Raw genomic sequence first — 6,615 nt, forward strand, 5'->3', positions numbered from 1 at the left:
CGGCTCGGTTTGCGTTTCCACTGCAGTTCAGTACCGCTTTAGAGTGGGCGGGATTATTCACATGTCGTTATAGTTGCGCCGCCTCTACTACCACGACTCCTAAAAAAAAAAACTTTTTCATTCCACGTCGCCCCATCAAGCTCTCGCTGGATCCGCTCCTCTGCTATCAACGAGAGGAACGTCTGTTCTTCCGCAACAGACAACAAAACTTTTTGGTTGTTAAAAAAAAGGTGCGCTCATTCAAAACTGGCGATCCTTCGCTGGCTGTGCTGATTTAAATCTAGCGGTTCTTTTGTGTTTGTGTCGCAAGTTCAGTGACGCAGGTAGTGACGATTCTCTCCGGCCAATCCGTGATCAGCAGAGTTTACACGTCACGTTTTGGTAACGGTACGGTTCACTTGGAACCCCAACCGAAGTGGTACTAAAAGAAGTACAAGGTACCAGGAACTGTACCCAGTGGAAAACCCCCCAAAAGTGAACCGTACCGAGCCGTACCGTGCCGTACCATGCAGTGGAAAAGCACCAAAATATAGGTGCGGGTGGGTGGCGGGCGGATCATTTGAAGCAGCTGACTCGGGTGAAGTTTGCTACAAGCACACGGTACAGTCTTATTCATTTTTATTTATTTCTACAGTAAATTACAACTGCCTAATGCTCACAAAGCACACAATTTTTTTTACATTTTAAAGTACCACAATCTCTAATAGCTGTCAGCAGAGAATTCCAGTGTTCTACTGCTTCAACTAAAAAGGCTGACCTGGCAAATGTTGTTGATCTATATTTAATATAACAATCACTTCTAGAAGCTGACTTAGTCATCATAGTAACAGAAGGGTTTACATTTTTTTAATTATTTGTGCCATGTAGTTTCCATCAGCTAATTTGAGTCACACTTATAACCAACAGGGTCAGAAATGAACCAGGGTTTGTAGCAAAAAGCCTAACGGACAAAAAAGCCATCAAAATCCAAAGCTTCAGCGTTCAGCGGCTAATCATAATAATAAGAATGAAATGTACATGTTTTGCGTGTAATATCTGATAATATATTATAAATCACATATATTATGAGTGGATGTTCATTCAATTTATAACAACAAAATATTTGACACAAATGATATATATGTTTAGAATAAGACCTTCATCAAAGTAAAAAGTGAATTTCTGACACTGATAACCAGCTAACATGGGCTTGTTTTTGCACTGACTGGAGTGAATTTATATATCATATAGTCCTGTATTTACATTTTATAAAAATGAAAACAACCACTCCATAAAAACAATAACAACTCCTAAATAATTAAATGCCAGTTCTGGTGTTGTCTTTAGAAAGAGTGTTTACTGCAGGAATTAAAATGGTTGGTGTCCAAACCAATTTAGCTAACGTTACCAACTTAGGCAGCATCTGGGACATTGCAGGCAAATTATAACGTTCAATTTCAACACCTATGATACTCAAAATGCTAAATAAACTGGCAACTCGTTAGGTTTGGAGACACATCCATTAACAGATCGGTTTCCAAGAGCAGGCAGCAGTACTGCCCTCAGCGCAGCAGTTACAAAACACGTCCAGCCCGGTAAATAACGCTAGCCTACTAGTTAGTCTGACAAATGTGGTGTAACTTACTTTAATTGTGTCCAAATCACCCTTCCAGTAGACGCCACGTTCCAGGCGGCCGTCAAATGTGCCTTTCTGACGAGAACACACTCGCTAAACATCTAATTATTTGGACCGTTATTGATATTAGCGCGTTTCGACTAGCGCAGCTAAAGGTAAACCCAGCTAGCTGGCTAACTTTAGCTAATGCGGTTAAATTCACACGGTCAGGTCTGCCCTCAACGGCTCTCGTCTGGGATTACGAGCTGTAACGAACATCTTTGACATGCTGTTTCACTTCGGCTCAACGAAAAAATAAGTGCGACCTGACTGGTGGTCATCTGAGTTGAATTTAGAGCCGTGTTAGCGTTTCTAGCTACATGTTAGAGACAGGTGACGTGCCATTGACGGCCGCGCGCTGGGGTTCTGTGTGATGGGAGGGGCCTCGCCTCTATGATTGACATCTTTGGCCGAGATATCTATCTATCTATCCACCCATCTAATATTGGTTAATAATACTTAAATTAAGTCTCAAAGTCAAGTCTCAAAATAAAGTCCCCTTACCCTTGTGAAAAAGAAGTATGCCTACAATAGCATACTCTTAAAAAGAGTACTTGTTACGAAAATGATATACTTTAGAATAATATACTTAAGTGTCAACAGATGTGAGGTTTTCAGACAATTGCATGTTTATGCAGTTAAATGAAAATGTAGGTCTAATATAGATTTATATAGAGATATAGGATTTATATTAAATGCAGCTCTCCTCTGGCCCCTCCTGCAGATAATCTTTGCACCTCTTCTGTGAGCTTGTCAATTACCTCACAGGTATCTTCATCAATTATTGATTAGTATTGGTAACAAAATCTGGTTCCCACAGGTAATCTTACCCAGCAGATAGCTGGATACCTCTGTGACAACTTTAGAATGGGTTAATTAGCATTTACATCAATAGTTAAATAGCATTACATGAATTTCAGATACATTTAATCAGATACAGGATCACACTAAAACTTTTCTGGTCCAAATTTAATTAATAAATAGCCCATAGCTGGAAATAGTCAGAAAATATAAGCAAATTTCAACTCAAGTTCTTAAAGTTGTTGCAATGAAAATGGAGATTTCAAGAAGTCTCCTAATTAGACACAAACCATTTGGAGCAGACTAAAGAATCAGACTATGCAACGGTAGTTGACACAACAATCCAACTTTCAAGGTTGCTGGGAAATCTAAAATATTGCTCCCTCCTTGCATTTCGCCCAGATGAGGCTGCAGACCACAATGAGCTTTTTAAAGTTTCTTAGCTCTTAACTTAACAAATTCACCAACCTGGAGATCTGAGATATCAAGATTATCTTTCACACATTTATTTTTCTGTCATATTGTGAACTGATGACTTATGTACAATGTGTTATAAATACCATTTGTGAAGTGCATGAAAATGCTAAAATAATAAAACTGTTACATACACAGATAGTGGCATAACAGATATTGTAATAAAATACATCGAAGACGTCTTAATCAAAATTCTACTTCTGTCAACCCATATGTATATATATCTTGAGAGCAAATCTGAAGATATATCAACAGTCAACAAACTTGGTTTAATAAGTTTAAAAAAGCTTTTTTAACTTTAATATTTTGAGAAATGCAATATCCTGTAAAGATTGTAAAAATGAAGATTTGACAAACATCTTGTCTCATAAACATAGTCAGATCAGTTCTTCACAACTCAAGCTTTACATTTGAAAAACAGTTTGTGGATTTTTGCTACAGTAGCTAAAGCTGTTTTTGTTACACTTTCTGTTGGCTTGAAGTTAAGTGACTTCGTTATGTCATTATAACGATGTGTTGTGTGCAGGGTAATACCTCATCATGCTTATTGCTCTTTGATGACAACACTGATTAGATCATAGCAGGACCATAGCAGACTGATTAGATTATTGGAGAGCCAGCTGATGAACTCCTCAGTGATCACATAAATGATCTCATCATGAGTTTATGGGTGGATAAAGATAGGCACTGTTGTCAGATGGGCCTAACCCATCAACTTAACTACAGTAAACAGTAGGCCAAGTACCAAACCTGCACCTAGTAAGTGCTGATGAAGCATCACTATAGAGACTGCAAAGTGATTTTTATCACCATGGAGACTAGGATTGTCTGAACACTACAATATTGTTATTCAGAAATAGGATAAATAGCTGTAGCCTAGTGGCTATTGAGGAAAACCACCACCACTAAATTTACTGGTTTAGTCTTTATTTGAGACCATACACCATCCTAGATGCCCGACTGCAGCTATGCCTTTTACTAAGTTACTGTTACTGTATTAGCTTATTAACTTACAAAAGAATAGTACAAAATATTATAATTCTAGTATTTCATGAAAGAAAGAAAACACAATGGTGAGTAAATTATTATAAATTAAAATATGAAGAAATATGCTTACATTTGTAAAATTATGTGCAGTAAAAACAAATTTAGCATTTATTCAACTATCATTTTATAACTTTTGCTTATAAGAATATTTGCATTTTGTATATGCCACATTCTGGTTAACACCTCAAGACATTACCTTAATTATTTTGAAAAGAATCTGACCACTCACGCACAAATAAAGAATGATTCTGATGAATGATGCTAAAGGAATCAACCGGTTTTTAGGATATTATTGTCACATTTGATTCATCTTCGAAAGAATCATTGTGAAGCTATTTAAGATTTCTCTGAAAAAAAAAGAAAAAAATAACGCATTTAAATGTCATGACCTGAAGATCAAGAGGGGTAGATTGTAGGAAATTATCACGGAGTACCAGTAAAAGGTCAAGAAGCAAAAGTGGCAAGTGACTTGAGCACCTATACAAATTATGTCAGAGATAAGTGCTCTTTCTGACAATTATTGTATATAACTTGGATATATATGGTAAATACTAAAATGTATCTGCAGTTTAACCTCTGACTACAAGCTTAATTATGTTCCACTTAAGACAACACAAAATGACAGAAATAAGGTTTTTAACCAGAGGTAATTGTCCAGCAGGGTGACAAAATACAAATAAAAACTATTGGGAAAAAAAAAAACTGAGAGAAAAAAACATAAAATAAAACATAAAATGTATTATTTATATTTACAGAATTTTTGATGAGCATATTATTGTTATTATTATTATTATTATTATTATTATTATCATCATTGCTGTTGTTGTTTTATATTTCAACAATTTTTAGTTGTGTGGTTGTAATAAATTTATCATTAAGACAATTTTAACAGGAGATAAATATGCACAGATCAAGCACCATTTACAAGCAAAAATAGTCCAAAACCCTCCAATGAGAATGGTGGATTTTGATGTGGATTTGTGGATTTAGTGGATTTCGATGTGAGAGAACAACAGGGGTTTGGTTTTTCACTGGAGGAAGTATTATGGATTATAGACTTGTATTTTGGCCACAAGATACAACAAAAGTAAAACTCCTAAAGGATGGATTTGTTTGTTACAAACACGCATATTTTTGCTTCACAAGATGTTAATTGATGGAGTCGTGTGGATTAGTCTACTTGTGGATTATTGTGATGTTTTTATCATCTGTTTGGGCTGTCATTCTGACAGCACCCATTCACTGCAGAGGATCCGCTGGTGAGCAAGTGATATAATGCTACATTTCTCCAAATCTGTTCTGATGATGAAACAAACTCATAAAAGTGAATATTTCAGTCAATTTTAATTATTGGCTGACCACAATACATATGCTCACTGAATATAAGCCTAACAGACCACTCAGGTCATTAGGATCAAGTCAGTTAGAAATACTAAGAGTTAATTTAAAACAAGGGGGCTCTGCTTTTAGCTATTATGCCACTCGCAGTTGGAACCAGCTTCCAGAAGAGATAGGATCCTAGTAGTCATATTTAAATCCTATAAAACACATTTACTGAATGAGAGACTGTGCTACGTCTAACCTGTATTTTATGTATTATTAACTGTTTTAATTAATTTTAAATCAATTTTATGTATTATTAACTGTTTTAATTAATTTTAAATCAATTTTTAAATCTTTAAAAAAAAATTAATTCCTTGCTTTTATTGTTGTGATTATTTTTTATGATTTTAATTTTATTTTTTTGCATTTATTTTTGAATTTATTTAAAACACTTTGAATTTCCACTGTGTATGAAATGTGCCATATACATAAACTTGCCTTGCCTTGCCTTGAACTATTCCTTTAATGTTGTTAATGTAAGTTATTATGAAATGAAGCATTTTATAATAGTTGGTGGGTTGTGGCTGAGAGTCTAGATAGGTGGACTCAGTGCTGGAAAAGATTGAAAACGCCTTAAGTGGTTATATATGGTAGGCTTTCTGACTGCAATAAACACAAAATAATGAAGTGTGACAAACTGACTGTTTGTCACAAAAAGTGTTTAACACACTCACAACCTCTCCAGATGTATCCAACTACAAAGTTGTTGTTTTTTTTTGTTACAAGTCTTGCCATCTGCAACAGGGTCAGTTGTACTGTATATGTGTGGGGGGGGGAGTAAATAAAAAATGTTATTATGAAATAATGTTCAGAAATTATGCCATCTCTCAGTGCCTCAGGTCAACACATCCTCCTTGCTTTTTCCGTATCCTAAAGGAATGAGGCCATGTCTGCATGGACATCCATTTCTATAACATTTACAGACCACAAAACCAATTAAGGAACATATTTTTCTCTGTTCACCCATATGCAAATGCAAAACATGCCACACTGTCACTCTCTGTATACTCTCATTAAACAGCTGTCTCTCAGAGGTTTATTTTTCGCTCACTGTCATTTAGAAATGTTAAGACCATTTTTGATCTGTGGCGAACAGCACAGGATAAGAGCCAGGTGGGTGAGAGATAGTGGGAACCACACCAGCTGCAGAGAGACTGACTAACCCACCTATGACCCTTCAATCTCCACATATTACAATGCATGGCTTATAATCATATCTAAAGACATGCACATCTTATAATCTGTTTCTGTATAAA

General features: G+C 35.7%; 1 protein-coding gene across 1 annotated transcript in view; it reads right to left on the reverse strand.

Annotated features, from left to right (window-relative positions):
* Positions 1-2,042, reverse strand: part of LOC107666482 (protein phosphatase 1B-like) — a 42,133-nt gene extending 40,091 nt beyond the window's left edge. The window contains exon 1 of the mRNA XM_016457836.1: positions 1,625-2,042. The gene's annotated coding sequence lies outside the window, so the exon portion shown is untranslated. The remainder of the gene's footprint in view (positions 1-1,624) is intronic.
* Between the last annotated feature and the right edge of the window lie 4,573 nt (positions 2,043-6,615).

Source organism: Sinocyclocheilus anshuiensis, unplaced genomic scaffold (genome assembly GCF_001515605.1).
Source record: "Sinocyclocheilus anshuiensis isolate Anshui unplaced genomic scaffold, SAMN03320099.WGS_v1.1 scaffold63, whole genome shotgun sequence".
In the NCBI taxonomy this organism is placed as follows: Eukaryota; Metazoa; Chordata; class Actinopteri; order Cypriniformes; family Cyprinidae; genus Sinocyclocheilus; species Sinocyclocheilus anshuiensis.